General features: G+C 39.0%; 1 protein-coding gene and 1 long non-coding RNA gene across 2 annotated transcripts in view; one reads left to right on the forward strand and one right to left on the reverse strand.

The window, feature by feature from the left end:
* The window catches only part of LOC146406357 (uncharacterized), a 59,660-nt gene extending 47,817 nt beyond the window's left edge, over window positions 1-11,843 (forward strand). Inside the window, exons 2-3 of the long non-coding RNA XR_014811151.1 lie at window positions 8,412-8,552; window positions 9,310-11,843. This is a non-coding gene — a long non-coding RNA (uncharacterized LOC146406357). The remainder of the gene's footprint in view (window positions 1-8,411; window positions 8,553-9,309) is intronic.
* The window catches only part of LOC110261071 (uncharacterized), an 856,894-nt gene that overhangs the window by 457,419 nt on the left and 377,832 nt on the right, over window positions 1-21,643 (reverse strand). The window lies entirely within an intron of this gene.

The following is a 21,643-nucleotide window of genomic DNA, read 5'->3' on the forward strand; positions in this document are numbered from 1 at the left end:
AAGAATGAAATACCTAGGAGTAAACCTACCTCAGGAGACAAAAGACCTGTACTCTGAAAACTACAAGCCACTGATGAAAGAAATCAAAAAAATAACACAAATAGATGGAAAGACATACCATACCCTTGGATTGGAAGAGTCAATATTATCAAAACGACTATACTACCCAAGGCAACCTACAGATTCCATGCAATCCCCATCAAATTACCAAGGACACTTTTCACAGAGCTCGAACAAAATATTTTCAAGTTTGTTTGGAAGCACAACAGACCCAGAATAGCCAGAGACATCCTGGAAAAGAGAAATGGTGCTGGAGGAATCAGGCTCCCTGACTTCAGACTATACTACAAAGCAACAGTCATCAAAACCATAAAGGTACTGGCACAAAGACAGAAATATAGATCAGTGGAACAGGACAGAAAGCCCAGAATTAAACCCATGCACCTACAGCCAACTCATCTACGACAAAGAAGGCAAGGCTATACAACAGAGAAAGGACAGCTTGTTCAATAAGTGGTGCTGGGAAAACTGGACAGCCACAGGTAAAAGAATGAAATTAGAGCACTCCCTAACACCATACACAAAAATAAACTCCAAATGGATTAAAGACCTAGATATAAGACCAGACACTATAAAACTCTTAGAGGAAAACATAGGCCAGACACTCTCTGACATAAACGACAGCAACATCTTCTCAGATCCACCTATCAGAGTATTGACAATAAAAACAAAAATAAACAAGTGGGACTTAATTAAACTTCAAAGTTTCTGCACAGCAAAGGAAACCCTAAACAACACAAAAAGACAACCCACAGAATGGGAGAAAATCTTTGCAAATGAATCAACTGACAAGGGATCCATCTCCAAAATTTATAAACACCTTCTGCAGCTCCATACCAAAAAAACAAACAACCCCATCCAAGGATGGGCAGAAGAGCTAAACAGACAGTTCTCCAAAGAAGACATACAGATGGCCAAAAAACACATGAAAAGATGTTCAGCATCACTCATTATTAGAGAAATGCAAATCAAACCCACTGTGAGGTACCACCTTACACCAGCCAGAATGGCCATCCTCCAAAAGTCTACAAACAAGAAGTTCTGGAGAGGGTGTGGAGAAAAAGGAACCCTTGTACACTGTTGGTGGGATTGTAAATTGGTGCAACCACTGTGGAAAGCAGTATGGAGATGCCTCAGAAAACTAAACATAGAAGTACCATTTGATCCAGCAATCCCACTCCTGGGCATCTATCCAGAGAAAACCATGACTCGCAAAGACACATGTACTCCAATGTTCAGTGCAGCACTATTTACAATAGCCAAAACATGGAAACAACCTAAATGTCCATTGACAGAGGAGTGGATCAAGAAGAGCTGGTACATATACACAATGGGATATTACTCAGCCATTCGAAGGAGTGAAATACTGTCATTCTTAGCAACATGGATGGACCTAGAAACTATCACGCTAAGTGAAGTCAGCCATACAATGAGACACCAACATCAAATGCTTTCACTGACATGTGGAATCTGAAAAAAGGACAGATGGAACTTCTTTGCAGAACAGATGCTGACTCACGGACAATGAAAAACTTATGGTCTCTGGAGGAGACAGTTTGGGGGTGGGGGGATGTGCTTGGGCTGTGGGATGGAAATCCTGTGAAATCAGATTGTTATGATCATTATACAACTACAGATGTCATAAATTCATTTGAGTAATTAAAAAAAATGAAAAAAAAAAGAAATTAGAACACTTCCTAACACCATACACAAAAATAAACTCCAAATGGATTTAGACCTAGATATAAGACCAGACACTATAAAACTCTTAGAAGAAAACATAGGCCAGACACTCTCTGACATAAACGACAGCAACATCTTCTCAGATCTGCCTCTTAGAGCAGTGACAATAAAAACAAAAATAAACAAATTTGACTTAATTAAACTTAAAGGTTTCTGCACAGCAAAGGAAACTCTAAACAAAATGAAAAGACAACCCACAGAATGGGAGAAAATATTTGCAAATGAATACCATTAAGTTTTTAATTAGAATATTTTTGCATTAAGCAATGATAAAATCTATTCAAATTTTCATTGATATTGCTAGAACAATTTCATATCTTCTTTGCATTCCCAAGATCTAAACTGCTCTCAAAATGATATTCATAGTTTCACTTATTTACTTATTTATTTATTTATTTATTTAGCAAGTCAATGTTTTCAAAGCACACTTTAGATCATATTTTCTTTGTGACCCATCTAGCTTTGTATTTCCCACAGTCTGGAACAGAAGCTTAATTTGCGGTGGTGTTTTGCTGAGGGTCTAGGAAAGCCCAGCTTCTTGGGCTCAGGAAGACAAGTGCAAAGCTTCAGACTAAGATCCTGGCACAGGCAAAGGGATGGCTGGCTCCAAACCAAGGCTGTAGTCCCCATTTCATGCATGCTTCCTGCTTCCCCTTTGACATATTGACTGTTTTACAAAATGTGACTTTTATCATCCTTACATCTCTGAGAGCAGCCCTTAAGCCTGGCATCAGGCCGTCTGAGGGATTTTAGAAGGTCCAAAAGAACTTTCTATACCTGAGAGATTAAGGCCAAAGGGTAGAGCATGGAAAGTTTGGAAAGAGGGATGGTTACCTATTGGCATGTAGAGAAGCACTGTCAATGTCCAAGAAGAGCATTTTCAGCCTAAGACCAGAAAGGGTAGAATCCGGGTGCTCTCATGATGAACACTCAACAATGCCAAGGGCCTTCTTTGGCAGAGTAGCCTATGGTCACTCATCTTTCGCTCTGCCTCCCTTTTCCTTTGATCTTCTAGCATCAACTAGATCTGAATAATAGTGGCTTATACCTTTCCAGTAAGCACTGTCTTCAGGAAGCTTATGACCAGCACAAGTTGGAAGAAAGGGTAATGTTGCCACTAGTGGTTGGTCAGTCTTGAGTAAATTTTTTTCATGGCCATTGAGTACCTCATCAGCTGAAGGGAGAGTGCATGTGGCAGGTATGTGGGTACAAGGTGGTCTTCACTAGATATAACTCCAAACTTGGTTGATGAGCATACTTCCTGGGGAGCTTTTTAAACACCCAGAGCTAGGATACAGCCCCAAAATCAAGAAACTGTGATTTAACACATAGCAAACAAGTTCTGATGATCAGCCAGTTTAAGAACAACTGGAATGGAATCTAGATTCATTCAGTAAAACCATCAGAATAGGAGTAAATGCTCTCTAAGTGATGCTAGGATGCCTGATGGTACTTTCCAAACATGTTCATTCATTAAACAGCATCATGGAATATATTTTCATTAAACATCTACCATGTGCTAGCAACAGCAGTGATGAAAAAAGCACAGCTCTTAGGGCACTTATTATAGACCACATATGATACTATATATTCTAGGACTCTTTTTTTTTTTTTTTTTTTGCAGTTGGGGGGAGGGGTCACAGCTGTAGCACATGGAGGTTCCAGGCTAGGGGTCCAATTGGAGCTACAGCTGCTGGCCTACACCACAGCCACAACAGCTCAGGATCCAAGCCACATCTACAGCCTACACCACAGCTCATGGCAATGCCAGATCCTTAACCCACTGAACGAGGCCAGAGATCGAACACGCAACCTCATGGTTCCTAGTCGGATTTGTTTCTGCTGTGCCATGACAGGAACTCCTACATATTCTAGGATTCTTGAATTTGGTCTCCTTTTGTGTGAACACATGGCAATAGCACACCCTCCCAATTTAGAAAAGAAAAAAAAAGTCAAAGCTATTGTTTGGCAAAATGTAAATCAGATACCTCTTATATCAATCATATGACAAGGAGTTCCTGTTGTGGCTCAGTGGTAACAAACCCAACTAGCAACCATGAGGACCTGGGTTTGATCCCTGGCCTTGCTCAGTGGGTTAAGGATCCAGCATCGCTGTGAGCTGTGGCATAGGCCGGAAGCTGGGGCTCCTGATTCAGTGCCTAGCCTGGAAACCTCCATATGCTGCAGGTGTGGCCCTAAAAAGCCAAAAAAAATTTATATGACAAATACTAAGTAGTGCTTTTGCTGACTAGTATGGGACATTCAAGGAGGAAATAAAAATACTGTATCCTTTAAATATGACTTAAAAATAATCACTAAAAACTTACTCTGTGCCAAGTATGCTTAGAAATCTTGACATTTGATCTCCAGAATAATGTGGGGACCCTGGCTTCAAAGCTCTCTGGTGATGTTCTTCCTCTAGTTGCAACCACATGAGCTTTAGTCTTACACATCCATATTGACTTCATGTCCAACGCTTAGTTGCCTGGCAATCTTGGACAAGATACCTAATTTTTCTGAACCAGTTTTCTCACCTATTAAAAAATGGGGATTATACAACTTACTTTGCAGATTTGTTGTAAAAATGAAATGAAACAATGTTTTCTAAGGTATCAAAATAGCACTTGATATATAGTAGGTGCTCAGTCAAAGATAGTTCTTTACCATCCCTAACTCCTCTCTCTAGTCATCTGGTACCCACGCTGTGAGTTTCAGTCATCTCAAAAGAGGAGTTAAACTGAAACTGTCATAGTCACCCAAAGGCTATATCAATCCACACAGGCTACACATTTATGTAAAGAAAGATGTGCTATAAGGTGTGGGGTTCCTGCATTAGGCAGCAGGTGAAAGACATCAAGTAAGTATCCAAAAGCATTATGTGTTAGGGAGTTTGGGGATGGACAAAGGCACTATGGACTTGGTGGCATAAAAAGTTCAAAACAGGAGTTCCTGTTGTGGCTCAGCAGGTTAAGAACCCGACTAACATCCATGAGGATGCAGGTTCAATCCCTGGCCTTGCTCAGTGGGTTAAAGATCCATTGTTGCCACAAGCTATGGTGTAGGTCACAGATGAGACTTGGATCCAGTGTTTCTGTGGCTATGGTATAGACCAGTAGCTGCAGGTCCAAGTCAACCCCTGTCCTAGGAACATCCATATTCTGAGATGCAACTCTAAAAAGAAAAAAGAAGTTCAAAATAATGGTGAGGCTTGAAGGAGAAAGGGATTTCTGACACATAAAGAAAAGGAAGAAAGCATATTGCAGGTAAGGAAAGCAGGTGATTCAAGGTAGACATAGAGAAAATAAAAAAGGTAGACATAGAGGTCAAACAGCCCAAGTATACTCATAGGTCAGTGAGATTACATGGTGCAGGGGAGTAGGATCTGTGAAGAGGTTTAAGGAAACCATAGTATCTAAAAGTTAGCTGACCAGACCCAGATTAACAATGACCTGGAATGCTGGTTCAAAGAGATAGAATTTAGGGAGCCATAGTTTCCTGAGCTGTCAAATAACAGGATACAAGCCATGTGCTGGGGAATATTTATCTGGAAGTCAGACACCAGAGAGAACTGGGTGGGGAAGTGGAGGCCAACTTCAGATAGTGAATGCGCCCACATTTCAAAGATCATCGCCAGACTCCTTTAGCCCTGACTTTATGACTCACTTCCAAGTCACCATTTTGGGGTCTGTATCCATCAACTCCCTATCCTTCATCCAAGCTGAACCCAGCAAAAGTCTTTTTCCTTCAGACTCTAGATTTCAAGATCATCTTCTATTTCTTCCAATCCCATGATATCCACATCCATCTAACTGCCATTCACACTGACGACCTCCCTCAGTTACTGAATGTTAATTGGGTGCTTGGCATCACACAACCAGCATCTGCCATCTGTGTGCTATCGTCTGCATCCACACTGCCAAACCCCTCATCTAGACCTAAGTCATTTCTCATTTGGTTGACTTCTGCCTATTTTCTTCACTAGTACAAAGCACTAGTACAAAGCACACAGAATTGGAGTATGAGTGTCAGGGCCTTAATTAAGAGGCATAGAGTCCAACACTTTCAATTTATTAAAGAGGAAACTGAGGCTCTGAAAAGTAAACTATGCTGGCAGATAGATGGATTTAAACCCAGGCCTCCTGATCCCTGTGGGTGCTCTCACACTGTGCTGTATTGTTGTCTGTGTGATTATAGGGTATGGAAATTCCACTAGCCAACAAAGCACAAAGCCAGGAGCTGCAGAACTGGAAATCTGAATCTGTAGATTCTAAACTTGCTGCTTAATAAAAATTAAAAATTAAAATTCTCTTCAATATGTACACATACATAGGAAGATACTCATTGACCTCCTTTTTTAGAGCTTAGGACAACAACCCAAAAAGTCTCCTGAACAGATTAGAGGAGAAGGTGGGAAACTACTACCCAGGAGACAAACCAGCCAACTGCCTGGTTTTGGAAACAGGCATTAAAATACAGTAACGCAGAGTTCCCGTCATGGAGCAGTGGTTAACAAATCCGACTAGGAACCATGAGGTTGAGGGTTTGATCCCTGCCCTTGCTCAGTGGGTTAATGATCCGGCACTGCCGTGAGCTGTGGTGTAGGTTGCAGACGCGGCTCTGATCCCGCGTTTCTGTGGCTCTGGCATAGGCTGGCAGCTACAGCTCCGATTAGACCCCTAGCCTGGGAACCTCTATATGCCACGGGAGTGGCCCAAGAAATGGCAAAAAGACCAAAAAAAAAAAAAAAAATACAGTAACGCCCATTCACATACAAATTGTCTATGGCTGCGCTTGAGCTACAATGGCAGAGTTGAACAGATGTAATAGAGGCTGTATGACTGGAAAAACCTAAAGTATTTACTATCTTTCACAGGAAAAGTTTTCTGAACCCTGGATTAGGGCCTTTTAGTTTTATGCAAAGCTAAAATGAAGTCTACCCTCTTGGGGACAGTTTTCTGGGAAAGTCATCCAAGGTGGTTGCCAGCCTAGAGTATGTAGGCACAGCTAGTTGTGATCCTCTACCTCTTCTGATCCTAACTGTGGAGATCCTCTGATGTCAGTTCAGCCCACGTCTTTTATACCTGTCCAGACAGAGGCCTATATACACAAATCCACCTGCCAGGACCCCATAACCACCCAGTGGGCTCCCCAAAGGCCTCCCTGCCTCCAATCTAAAGCTCTCATAATGAGCTCACTCTCTGGACATGCACCCAGTCAGCCCACCCTTCCCATGTGAAATACTCTAGTGATTTCCCACCTGGGGTAAGGCTGTTCTACCCCAGTCCCACATCAGAATATTGGGATGCTTTTCAAAAATCACAAGTGCCCAGGTCTCACCTTGAAAGGACTAAATCTGAAAAGTACATGTCACCTCCCTGGAAAGGCCTTACCTGTCTGTTCTATCTAAAGGAGAATGCCCCCAGTGCTCTGTCCTATTAAGCCCGTTACCATTTTATTTTCTTAATAGCATTTATCAGAATCTGACAGACTCAAATTTGTTTATTCTTTATTGTCTATCTTTTCATCAAATAATATGAGCTTCTGGAGAGTGTGGGCAGTGTCCCAAACACCAAGAACAGTGTCTGACCCACAGTAGGGGCTCCAAAGATATTTGTCAAATCTTCTTGGATAGTTTTCCTTGATCAAGCACCTGGCTTACCTGTCCAGATTTATCCCCTCCTGCCCAATTAAAGCAGTCCGAATGTACCATGCCACCTGTACTACCATGCACCACACCCTTGTCCCTGTTGCCTCCTCCGCCTGGAATGTCCTCATCCCTCCCCACTGGCCTGGCAAGCACATGATTGCTCTTTGACAAAACTTCCAAGTTGCCCCCTCTTCCCTTATCCAGGTAAGCAGAGGTGACTGCCTTACCATTGAGCTTTAGCACAGAGCATCTCATTGCTGAGGTTATTTAATAAATGAAGGCCTCCTGTCAATGAATTGGAGGTTCCCCAAGAGGATTCACTTGGGAATCTATGGTTGTACCTAGAATACCATACTCTAAATAAATGTTTTTTAAAAAAACAAATAGATGGGTAGAGAAAGAAGGAAAGGAGACAAGGGAGGAAGGGGAGCAGAGAGGAAAGAAGGGAAAGAGGGAAGGAAAGAGAAGAGAAGAGAAAATGAAAACCCAACTCTCCCACAAAGTCTGCAGTCCTGTGCTCACAGTTCAGTGCTGCACTGCTGAACCAGCCAGTCCTGTATTGTGAGGCTAAGAGGGTAGCCCCAGGAACACGATGTAGTCGGTGATTTCTTCTGAAGACTCTACTCTTGGCTTTTACAAAATCTTCTTGAAGGTGCTGCCAAGATGAAGACGGGATGAGCCTTCCTAAACAGATTTAGGGTCATGTTTTAAAAACCCTTTACTTGGATGCTTCCCAACCACAGACTTAGTAGTGTGGTGAAGGAGATCAGCAGAGAAAAATGCTCATTGGGGCTAAACAGCCTTAAACTAACTGGTTTTAAATGTTTTTACAAATCCTCAGTTCTTCTCCAAGACACGGCCGAAGGTGCCATCTGTGGCACTGAATGTTTTCAATAAAAGGTTTATACTATCCTTAAAATATACCTTAGGCTGGAGGCTAATACATGAATATTTTCCTCAGATGGGGAAGCAATGGAAATTGGTTTTCTCTACAATGAAACATTGCCTTCTCCAGGCAAAAGGAATTTTCACTTGGATCAAGGACGCACACAAGAAAAAAAAAAACAGATTGCTGTTGAAGAGCCCAGATGTACTCTGAAAGGTATTTTGCATATGAATATTTTGGATGATATATCTTTAAAAATATAGCTCTCTCACGGATGCATTTCATTAGTAAAAGGGTGACATTGCTCCGTGTTAATGAAATAGAGTTAAGTGCCAATCAGAAGAACCAGACATAAATATCCAGTTCTAACTGATAGAGTTTTTACACTATCATTGATGGTAAAAAATGGCTTCCTGATTAAATGAGAAATTCTAACTGCTTCTTAGAAGAACAGTTGGGAGGGAAAGGAACATAAAATAAAGATGTATTGCAGAGGATAGCAAAGCTATGCAACTTTCACATTTTTCTTAAACGCACATGACAGGGGTCCAGGGGAAAGCCCTCTGGGAAGATAATTTACAGTGTTTGAAACTAAAGTTCATATAGTTAATTGAACCTTCCCTGAGTCATTCTGCAAATTTGTGGTGGGAATGGGATTTGAACCCAGAGCCACTGGGTGACAACAATGTTTCTCATCTCCAGGGCATTCACATATTCAGAGATAGCAGAAACATCATCAAACCTTAACACCAGAGAACCTGGCTACTAAGGTTAAATTCCACCTGAATTCTACTGGGTCACATCCCACAGCATCCCAGTAGTAGATTGTAATGCCAATTGCTCAGTAGTCATTCTCCTCACAGAATGTGCAATAAGGCCCCTGCCATTTATTTTTATTTTTAGCTTATTTTCAATTCAGTTTACATTTACTTTATTGTTTTAATGCTATGTGTTTTTTCTTTTTAATTTAAAGGGATGGAGCTCCCGTCGTGGCGCAGTGGTTAACGAATCCGACTAGGAACCATGAGGTTGTGGGTTCGGTCCCTGCCCTTGCTCAATGGGTTAACGATCCGGCGTTGCCGTGAGCTGTGGTGTAGGTTGCAGACACAGCTCAGATCCCGCGTTGCTGTGGCTCTGGCATAGGCCAGCGGCTACAGCTCCGATTAGACCCCTAGCCTGGGAACCTCCATATGCCGTGGGAGCGGCCCAAGAAATAGCAAAAAGACAAATAAATAAATAAATAAATAAATAAATAAATAAATAAATAAAGGGAAATTTTTGCTTTACAAAGTACAGTTAAAATTCTCTAATTTAGGCTCCATTAAATTCAGGATTTCTGGTAAATTCCACTCAAACTGAAGCTAAATTTTGTGTTTTTGAAGAAAAGATGAATCAAGCAAATTAATAGCATAAATAAAGGACATGTTTAACTGAGGTATACTCACACATTTTTAAGGCTGTTGGCAGGGGATGGTGTACAGATATGCTAAATAATAATAACAATTGCTATATACCCATTGCCTCATGCCAGACTAAGAATCCAAAGATAACTAAAGTGGATATAAAATTATCCACTTTACTCTCTACAAGTCAATGAGATTGTCTCTCTTACGGCTAAGAGAACTAAGAAGGAGATTTTTTGACTTGTCTAAGGTGTCGAGGTAGGAAAGAGTCAAGGTTCAAACTCAGCCCTGGCTGCCTTCAAAGCCCAAGTTCTCATTATCATGCTTTACTGCAGTAATTCCTGGTCTTTGAGGGTGGGGGTAAGGGGTGGGTATTCTGGGCCTGATGAAAGGTGAGAAACAAAATGTTGCATATGGTTTCAAAGAGGACTTTTGACTCAAAAATGCCTGTCCTACTGCCTATTTATAAACCTCTTCTTTCGTGTTCATAAAAGCAGGTCACTTGAAGATATTTTGTTAATTTTTTCTGATAACTGTATTCAAAAGCAACACAACGCCTTTATTTACAAATAGACTAATTCTGACTTTTCACTAATTCTTCCTTAGTTGGCATTACTGAAATTTTGTTGAATAAAGATGGAGTTGATTAGATCCTTAACTAATTGATCATTTATCCAACCATTTTATTTTGGGCAATATTTTGGCTGTTCCATGAACTGGTCCAGTGCAAAGCTTACAATCTGCCTGGGAGTTAAGTGGCAGTGATACTGAGTCCAGACAGAGGCAAAGCAGCTGCCATATAGAGTTATATCAGAGCCTGAGGCAAAGGGAAAAATAAGTAATATGGATCCTGTCTTATTTTTTTAATTTGATATTTTCTTCATTATAATTTTTGCTTTAATTTTTATTTTTAAAATATTGTGTTAAGGTATTATTTATCTTGATTACTTTTAAATATGCGTGCTCCCTTTCATTTTGCATCTGAGATGAATGCCTTACTTTTCTCACCCTAGTCCCAGCTCCGGATGAATGGCTGGGTGTTGCCAGCAGAGTTTTTTTAAATGGGATATTTCCCATAAAAATCAGTATTTCTAGCATCCCTTGTAAAAACTAGCAACATTAGACTGACATCTCCTTATGACAAAAAGTGGCTTTATCTGAGTTGCAGCTGCCTTCACTGCTGAGTAAGTGCTCTGTAGCCCACACCACTTCCTGGCCATGCATTATTGCCTGGCCCCACAGGATTTGAGTTGAGTATTCTGGGGCTAGACCAAATGTACAAATGTTATTTTCAAGCCTTCCTGTTCTGCCATAGCCTATAACATTCCTTCAGAATTACTGATATGCCACCGTTGACATTAAATCACAAGATAAGATCACTGCCAGTAAGACCCTGGGAGAATTCCATTGACTTGCATTGAAGCATCATAGATCACAGTGCTGGAGTGCGCACTTCACATGTTTTCCAGGCAGGTCAAACTTCTTCCACAACTAGGACTCAAGTCAAAAAAACACTTTTTATCAACGCTAAGAATTTTTGAGCACTTACAGTGTGCATTCTCCATGCTGAGAGCTGTACATATACGATCTTACTTAGTCATCACAAGAATCACATAAGATGTATTAATATCTCCATTTTACAGTTGTGGAAACTGAGTTACTAAAAGGCTGAGAAAATTTGGAAGGACACATAAGTGGTAAATAGAGGAATTTGAACACAAACCCAGATGAATGAGACCAAAATCCTACACTCTTTACCGCTACGCACTCTGCTTCTCTGTGGTCTGCTCTTATTTTTAATAATAGACACCCACTTGCTAAATTTTGATAATTGTTTAATCAATGGCACTAAAATTTCATAAGCACATGGAATTTGATCCAAGAGCATACAACAGCTGTCTATTGTGTTAAATTCATGTTGAGACTATCTTCCTTGTTTTTGTGCCTTTTTTCATACCAGATTAATATTTCAAAGGTTAATCACATGACACTTACTTTAATTATGCCTCTCTAGTCATGACAAATGACAGCGTTTGACTTCTTGTTGCCTTCCTTTGTATTGTGTGACCAATAAGATTATTAATAAATGCCTTTTTATTATGTAGTCATGCTGTAGGTGCCCACAGGGCACGGGCTGGCCTCATGTATTTTATTCTGGGTGCAGTGTCAGCAGGGCCTTGCGGATTTGCTAATGAGCTAAATCCGGTTAGTGCCACATGCCCTGGACTGCCACAGATCTTTTAAGTACATCATTGCTCTCAGAGACTCAGCTGGGTTCAGTGGGAGAGAGATTAACTTTTCATTCCAATTAGTGGACAGTCATACTGCTGAAGAGAGAGCTGTTTATGTAGCTCCAAACTCAGGGCCCTTTGACTAATCAACCAGTGACCAGTCAGTATCAAACTTAGAAAAGGAAGACCTCAAGAAAGGACTTTATTATTGTTGTTGTTGTTGTTGTTATTATTGTTATTATTATTTGTTTTCTGTGTTCCTTAGAGACTACAATCTCCTTAGTATGGTAGGCAGTTAGGAGGAGAGGCTCTTCTGTTTACCACATGGAAAATATTGACTTCTATCTAGAATGATGGAAACTTAAAAGGCAAAGGAGTGGGGCATTTAAAATAAACTTAAAATTGGGTACTTATATTCCCTAACCAAGAATTTCCCATTGTGGATCAGTGGTAATGAGCCTATCTGGCATCCGTAACGACGAGGGTTCAAACCTTAGCCTTGCTCAGTGGGTTAAGGATCCAGCCTTGCCGTAAGCTGTGGTATAGGTTGCAGACGCAGCTCAGATCCCGAATTGCTGCGGCTGTGGTGTTGGCCAGCAGCTACAGCTCTGATTCGACCCCTAGCCTGGGAACCTCCATATGCTGCACATGCAGTCCTAAAAAGCAAAAAAAAAAAAAAAGGCAACAAAAAAAAATCCTTGACCAGGTTCCTTCTCCACAAAATACTAAGTAGAAATGCAATTTTAAATTATACATTTTATTTTTTTTAGATAATAACAACACTAGATAATGATTATTGAGTGCTTAGAGGGTATGGCACTCTAATAATTGCTTTATGTGTATTAATTAATTTAATTCTCACAACAACCCCTGGAAAAAGATATAATTATCCTAAATTATACTGCTTCAAACAAAACCTGTGAGTTAACGTCTCTGTTCATCTTGTGTTTTTTAAATCTCTTCTTATATCTTATTCTTCTTGAGTTAACATTTTAAGCTATATATATTACTATTCCATGTTTTTGTTGAGGGTAAATGAACAGTTATTTTACAGTGGAATGCTTTTTGAGATGAAAGCTAACCCCAAATCAGGCCTCTACAGAGATACTACAGATGTACAGAAAAAATAAGAATGTTCCAAGACACAGAGAAGGAAGGAATGGAAGGGGAAAATGCGCTTTTTCTCAAATATAGTTTCTAATGAGAAAAAGATGTGAAAAATAAAATATTCAGCCTGAAAATCAAGAAAAGAGCAGCAGAAATGCATATCTTCCTTTCATTTAAGATTAAAAATAATTCACAAAAATAGAATCTAAAACATGTGAAGAAAAAATATCCTGTTCCGATTAAAATCATCTCATCATCATTCTGCAGTAAGATGCATACCGGCCCATCTAAAGAGAACTCCAGAGGTATTCCTGAATAGAAATCAATGTGCACATTATAACCACAAGCCCATCTAAAAATCAATGAGGTTTTTTTTTTGAAAACTTGTTTTATAAAAGAATGTATTCTTTGCAAGCCATGAAAACCCAAGTTATATTTGAGGGGGGGGGGTTGACAAATCTTTTTTCAAAAGTAATATCCCACTTAAAGATCAAGTATCACAATCCCTGTTTGTTTCAATAGAAGACATAGATAAGAAAGGATTCTAAATGTATAAATGCTTTTTGAAACTACCATTGTACACACACACACATATATAATGGCTTTAAAATGGCCTCCCCATCTAAAGGCAGCCAAAGGCAAGACTTGCTAGAGGAAAGGGTTTGAATGGACATGTAAAGTATCCATAAATGTGCTTTTGCAAGAGTGTAATTGCTTCCTTATCCTTAATGTCTGCCAGGGAGTCAGAGTGGCTGATGCTGGGACATACAACAGAGCAAACAAAGGATCCACTTGGAAAAATTACAGGGGAAGATTTTACAAGTGCGTGTTTACATATATGTGTGTATGGGGAAGGAGAGTTGGTTTGTGTGATGTATGAGGGTATGTGGGAGATACAGGTACCAACCGACCAACCAAAATCCTGAGGATCACAGTTTCAGCTTTTACCCTGTTATAATGATAGTTAAATTTTATGAAGGAAGCCTGTTTGTTCCCTTGATTTCTAAAATGAGACTTGCTCATCACTTGAGTCCTAAGAAGCCCTCTTTTCTTTTTTCTTTATTAAAAGCAGCTTCAGAAGGATCCACCAAGTGAAGGGTAAAAATGTCTCTTCTCTAAGGATTGGCTCCCCATCCCCTTCCCCACAGGGCTCTCTCCTGGACTGGAACACAGGCCTCCCTTCAAGCTGCCAGGGACAACACAGGGGATTGGTAACTACCTCTGGCCCTCACCATGCTGCCTTAGGCTCAATAGCCTATGGCCTCTGCAGGGCCAGGGCTGGATCTTACTCATCCATGTGTTCCCTGAATGTGGGACACAGATGATGCAAGGCCAGTAATGCTTTGCTAAATGAAGACAGATTCCAGTTATCTCCTTAAAAATGTATTTACTGAACCTGGAAAAGCAGAAATGTTTATAATACCCATTAGACAGTATAATTTTATTTTTTAGATTAGGATAATTTTTCTCCATCCACAGATGAAAAAAAGTTATAGAAAATTACTTTCTAATAATTAATAAAAATCTAAGAGATAAATAATTTTCCTGAAATAAGTGTTTAGCAACAAATAAAAACTCATACCAAGTGAAGTATCTTTGATGTCATAAAAAATGGACAGTGCAGTACAGTTGACAAAAACAGATGAGCTTTTCAGTTTTCAGGCTGAGTCCCTGAGCTGTGAGATTCAGCCTGAAACCTTTGGTGGGGCTGATGGTGACTCAGAGGCTGGTCTTGCAGATCTAGAAATTTGGGGTTGGGGCCATCATGGGAATAAATGATCTTTAGAACTTGTGTCTTGCCATTCTCAACTCACATAATGGTGGTTTGTGTCAGAAACTGAATGTACTAGTCTACAATACCACATCCCTTAAGCATTTAGTATGTGCCAGATGTTTTGCTACCAACTGGGCAAGACAAGGTCTCTGTCTTTCATGGGACTTGTAGTCTAGTAGGAGATAGACATGTAAATATCTACTGAGTTAGGTTCTCAATATGTAGTTCCCAGACCAACAGCATCAACATTGCCTAGGAGCCTGTTAAAAATGCAAGGATAGCTCTTCTCCCATCCTGTTGAGTCAGAAACTCTGGGATGGAGTAATCTGTAGTTTAACAAACCCTCCAGGTAGTTCTGATGCACATTAAAGTTTGAGAACCTCTATTCTCAAAATACAATTGAGATTACAAGCAGTAGTTTACAATGCTGTCTGCATATCAGATTCACTTCATGCATACTTCCCCCTACCAATGTGAACAGAATCTCTATTTATTAGTACCCTCTTTAATCTCTTTTTTGTTTTCCTGGCTTTAGCCATGACATTGTCTTAATTATGACCATGCCAGAGATGCCACTGACAACACTGTAATGTTCAATGATCTTCTTGAAATTTGTTCTAATAAATTTTTCTTATACAAGCTTTCTATTTCTAGCTTACAGTCTAATTGAAGGGCTAACTTTATAAGAATTATTTCAGATGCTAAAGAAGTTCCAAATATCCACAGAGATCTTTCCTGAGCAACCACTTGACTTTCTTTTTTGAGTTTTTTCTCTCTAGCTTGAAGTTTTTTTCCCCTTTACACATAACTCCTTCAAGAGAAAAAAAAAAAAAAACAATAACCAGTAGTTGCAAATTACTAGTAAAGATTCCAGTACAAAAGAGCTGAATGGAAAATATTAATAAGGCTACAAGGCTCACTGTAATTTAAGGTTTTTTGCTTTTGGTGGGAATGATATCAAGCCAGTGTGGTAAGCCTGCTTATCTTATACTGATAAAATCTGATTGGGAAAAAGCTCTGCTCACCACAATACCTGGAATGCCACTTATCATCAGGGAATGTAAATTAAAACCACAGAGAGATATCACCTCACACCTGTCAAGATGGCTATTATATATTTTAAAAAGACAAGTGTTTATGAGGTTGTGGAGAAATAAGGAGCATTCGCACTATTGGTGGGAATGCAAAATGGTGTAGCCACTATGGAAAATGGCATGGAGGTTCCTAAAAAAAACTAAAAATAGAGCTACCATGTGATCCAGTGATCCCACTTCAAAAAAATTATTCTGAAGAATTGAAATCAGGATCTTGAAGCGATATCAGTACTATTCACAATAGCCAAGATGTATAAACAACCTAAATGTCCACTGACAGATGAATAAATAAGGAAAATGTAGTATATGCATACAACGGAATACTATCCAGTTTTAAGAACATTATGTTAAGTGAAATACTATCCAGTTTTAAGAACATTATGTTAAGTGAAATACTATCCAGTTTTAAGAACATTATGTTAAGTGAAATAAGCCAGTCACATGAGACTTCAAGATTCCACTTAAATGAGTGTCTGAAATAGCCAAATTCATAGAATCAAAGAGTGGAATTGTGGTTGCCAGTAATTAGGGGTGAGGAGAAAATGAGTAGTTACTAATCAATAGGCATAAAGTTTATCTGCTATACAATATTAACATTGTACCTGTAGTCAAAACACTATTGCACATTTAAATTTTTGTCATAGGGCAGATGTCATGTTAAGTGTACTATCTACAATACATTTATATTGCATACATTTCTGTATGTATTTTGATGAATAAAAATCTGCAAAAAAATTAATAATAATTTTTGTAGGTAAAAATTTTGTATTTTATAATTTTGTAATTGTATAGTATCCATGAAGAAGAAAGTAGTAAATGGAATCCATGTTGGTTAAAAATGCTACAAAACACTGCTGGGCCTTATCAGTTAAGTGGACTTGAGAAAAAAAACAGCATTTCTGAGGTCAGTGGGGGTGTATGGGGGAAGGAAGAAAGGACTGATTAAATACTAAACCAGAAAGAAGGAAAGGATTCTTCCAGCTTGCCCCTCTCACCCTAACAGAGGTAACAGAGGTTGCAATTTACATGGACCTACCAAAACAGGGTTGATGGGCTAGGCTGTGTTTTAGCAGCCTACTGAATGAAGTTTTACTGAGAGGTTCCAGGGCATAGTTACTAGGAGAAGGATCCTATAGGAGTGCAAGGTCAGAACCAGAAAGAGAGTACAAAATCAGGTCACAAGTTTATACAGAGATGAACAAAGAGAAAGAGAGAACCCAGAAATGAAGCCAAGCATGGATGATAATGAAAGAAGTTTAGGGTGACCCTTGAGATAGTAAAATTAACAACTCTCTTAAGGAAAAAAGTACAAGAATACCCTGGATCCTAGCAAATATTCCAGTTTCCTTTATGAATTAATCCTTAATGACCAACTTAAAAATCTGAGCTCAGAACAGCCTTCCTCAATCAGGGAAAGATGATTTTAAGAGCCTTAGATCCCATTTGAGCAGCTGTAGACAAACCTATCAAGATGTCCTTGCCTCTGAATGGACACTATTGCTCACTGGGGATTTTGCTGAAATGAACAGATTCATTTTCCTTGGGTTTGCAATGGCAGTAATGACATTAAAAATACCACCCACAAAACAGCTATCATCATCTGATTTTTTTATTGACATGGGCTTGTATTGTGGTAGTTTGGAAAAAATAGCAGTGAAGTTAATGCCTCATTACTTAGAACCTCTAAGGTTAGATTCTTCAACCTAAATTGAATAACAAAAATACATTCACAGCTAATTCACATATTAGAACAATTTCTATCAATCATCATTTGTGCACTTAGAGATGTGCATACACCTCATACACTATCCAAAACCCCCTCTCTCCAGCCATCCAATTTTTAGCAAATCCATTATAGTTGCAAAGCCAAAGTATAGGAAATAAAGCTGGAAACTTCAGGGGGAAAAGCGACAGCCTAATTTAAATTGGAGATATTCCCTCAACACCACATGTGGGTCAGAATGAGGTAAAGTTTTCACATCTAAGGGCTCAAGGTACACAACATAATTTCTTTGCACCTCAATTTTTTATTTGTGAAATGGGAGTAAGATTACTTCTGCAGGTACCTCACAGAAGGTTGTTAAATGTTAAGTAAGAATTATTCTGATCCTGCACAATGGTGGATGATACATCTTCAGCATAGACTCCAAGAAGAAAGTCCTTTAGCTCTTAACATCGCAATGCTGTATGAAAGAATGCTAAATGTATTTGAGAGGACCCAGTGACCAACCCACATGGAGAGAGACGCTCAGGTGAAGGAGGTTGAAAGTCTGGCATTTTGCAGGGTGTCTGAAAGGAAACATGACCTTGTAGAGAAATCAGTATGAATTTCTCACCTTTAGTCCCAGCAAACACAAAAATGATGTCTAAGAAATAAGGCATCATGGATAAGAGTGTATATAACTATGAAAAACAAACTGTACATAGTTCTTATTATAGGTAACATTAATTATAGGAGTAGCCTTTACTCAATGTTCACTATGCGAAGTTCATTTAATTCTGACATTCTAGCTAGGAGTTAAGCCTGGGTATGTCCATTTTAAAGATCAGGAAAGTGAGGCTCCGAGAGGTAAAGTGACTTACTTAAGATCACATAATAAATGAAATGGATAAATGGCAGCACTGGGGTTTAACATCAGATATTTCTGACTTCAGAACCAATGTTCTTAATTGTTATGGAACTGATCTGCAGGCTATAAAGTCAGCTATTTTCAACGTATTTTCTTCTCAAGTTCAGAAAGCCTCAAGCTAAAGAATTCTTTCACATACAGCTATATAGAGCCTCCTGAAATGGGAATACTATGCAACAGACTAAATATTTGTACACCCTCAAAATTTATATGTTAAAACATAATCTCCAATGTGATAGTGTCTGAAGGTGAAGTCTTTGAGAGATGATTAGGTCATGTGGGTGAACCTCTCATGATTGGGATTAATATATTTTAAATAAAGACTCAAAGAGAGTTCTCTAATCCCTTCTGCCATATGAATACACAATAAGACCACCATCTATGAACCAGGAAGTGAGCTACTACTAGACACTGAATCTTCTAGTGCCTGGGTCTTGGACTTTAGCTTCCAGAACTGTGAGTAATACACTTCTGTTGTTCATATCCAGTATATTGTACTTATTTATAGCAACCTGAATGGACTAAGACACCCTACACAATTATAGTCAGAGCTCAGGTAGGCTGAAATTCTAATTAAAAAAGAAAAAGATTGGTTGGCAGTTCCCATTGTGGTGCAATGGGATCAGCCGTGTCTCTGCAGTACCAGGACACAGGTTTGATCACTGGCCTAGCACAGTAGGTTAAAGGATCTGGTGCTGCCACAGCTGTGCAGAGGCCACAGCTGTGGCTCAGATATGATCCCTGACCCAGGAACTCTGCATGCCATGGGGCAGCAAAAAAAGAAAAACAATTGGTTTAAGAAGATGTAATACATATATATAATGGAATATTACTTACCCATATAAAAGAATGAAATGATGCTATTTGCAGCAACATGGATAATCTAGAGATCAACCTACTAAGTGAATTGTGTAGACAGAAGAATACAAATACATTATATCACTTAAATGTGGAATCTAAAAGAATAATACAAATTGATGTATATGTAAAACAGAAACAGACTCACAGACAGAAAACTTATGATTACCAAAGGGGAAAGGGATGGGGGGAGGAATAAATTAGGAGTACTGAATTAAAAGATATGAACTACTATATATGAAATATGTAAATAACAAGGATTTACTATATAGCACAAGGAACTATATTTGATAACTTAAAATAATCTATAATGAAAAATAATCTGAAAAAAATATATAACTGAATCAGTTAGCATACCTGAAACTAACACAATATTGTAAATCAACTATATTTCGATTAAAAACTGTTAAAAAAAAAACCTGGTTTATTCTCTGAATTTATCTCCTCTTCCTCCAGAAATCTCATATAAAGGTAATAAAGAAAAAAAAAGCTTGAAAACTAAGGAAATGGGTTCATCAGTATGAAGAAATTCTCTACAAGTTAAGCAGACAGAGGAGTGGTAACTGATGGTGCAAGAGGAGAAAATCATAGCTCAGAGTTAGCACAGAAGGTTATAGCCAAGGAGGGCACCAATAGTCTGGCAGAAAAATTGAGTCTCAGAAACATCAGGAATAACAAAGGCAAAAGTGAGAGCTAGAATAAGGTGTGGAACTGAAAACACTATAATTAATAGAAATTAATGAATCACCACCTCCAATGCCTCCTCTCCTCTTGCATGCAGCATTTTCAAGATAGTCAGGCATTGATCCTATAGCCAAAGATGTCAGAAGTTTCCTCTCTCAAGAGAAGACCTTGGTGGGTTGGTTTTTAGGGCTCCCCCTGTTACTGTGTGTTCCAGACCTTGTCACCCAACAGTAAAGTAGCTCTGCTAATATAACACAAATTCTCAGTCATATTTTTAGTATTTCACTTTGATATATGAGCAAACAAGCTATGATCACCAGATATTTAAGGAAATTGCCTAGAATGTTAAAAAGATACAAAAACAAATAGTAGGAAACATAGCCTCTGGAAAAGACAAAATAATTTTGGGGGCAGAACTTAAAAAAAAACCTCTAATTCATACCCTCTGAGATATCTGAGAAGACAATGAATCCATAGTTAATATAAAAACAGAACAATCTCTCTTCAACTTCTAGAACTATATTAGACAGAATAATTTGAAAAACCTTCTCTCACAATGGAATACTACTCAGCCATAAAAAAGAATGACATAATGCCATTTGCAGCAACATGGATGGAACTAGAGACTCTCATACTGAGTGAAAGGAGCCAGAAAGACAAAAACAAATACCATATGATATCACTTATAACTGGAACCTAATATCCAGCACAAATGAACATCTCCACAGAAAAGAAAACCATGGACTTGGAGAATAGACTTGTGGCTGCCCGACAGGAGAGGGAGGGAGTGGGAGGGATCGGGAGCTTGGGGTTATCAGATACAACTTAGAATAGATTTACAAGGAGATCCTGCTGAGTAGCATTGAGGACTATGTCTAGATACTCATATTGCAACAGAACAAAGGGTGGGGGAAAAAAAACTGTATACATGTAAGAGTAACTTGATCTCCATGCTGTACAGTGGGGGGGGGACTTCTCTCTGAAAATCCCTTAGATGAAATATAAATAAATGGCAATACATATACTTACACATCATTAAGCTAGCTGAATAGAGGGAAATCCCTCAAAGTGAGTTGAAACCAGAATGTTAAGTGAATAGATAGAGAAAGCAGAATGTTAAGTGAGTAGAGGTCACCCTGATGACAAATACCATTAACCAGAACCTAGAACTTATGGGCTAAAAGTAATAACATGGAATGGAAGACCATATCTTAAACCAGTGCAAAGTTAGAGCTGAATCTGGAAACTCCATGTGAAGCCAGTACGAATGAAGGTACTAAGTCAATGACAGATAAAGTGTTACTTGGTACAAAGTAAGACATTGAGGAAACTTCTCTTTACCACACTTCTAGATAGGAAATAAAGTAATGATGATAATAATAGTATCTCCTGAGATTTTTTAACCATAGATCAGCTCTCAGGTATCTCCTGAGATTTTTTAACCATAGATCAGCTCTCAAGAGTCAGGTTTCCACTATATACTGGAAAAGAGTATGCCAAGAAATTCAATAATGGTCCCAATTTAA

This window comes from Sus scrofa, chromosome 1 (assembly GCF_054392235.1).
Source record: "Sus scrofa isolate SSC_HxYL_T2T_F1_AM1 chromosome 1, Sscrofa_HxYL_maternal_Yorkshire_Landrace_v2.0, whole genome shotgun sequence".
Classification (NCBI taxonomy): Eukaryota; Metazoa; Chordata; class Mammalia; order Artiodactyla; family Suidae; genus Sus; species Sus scrofa.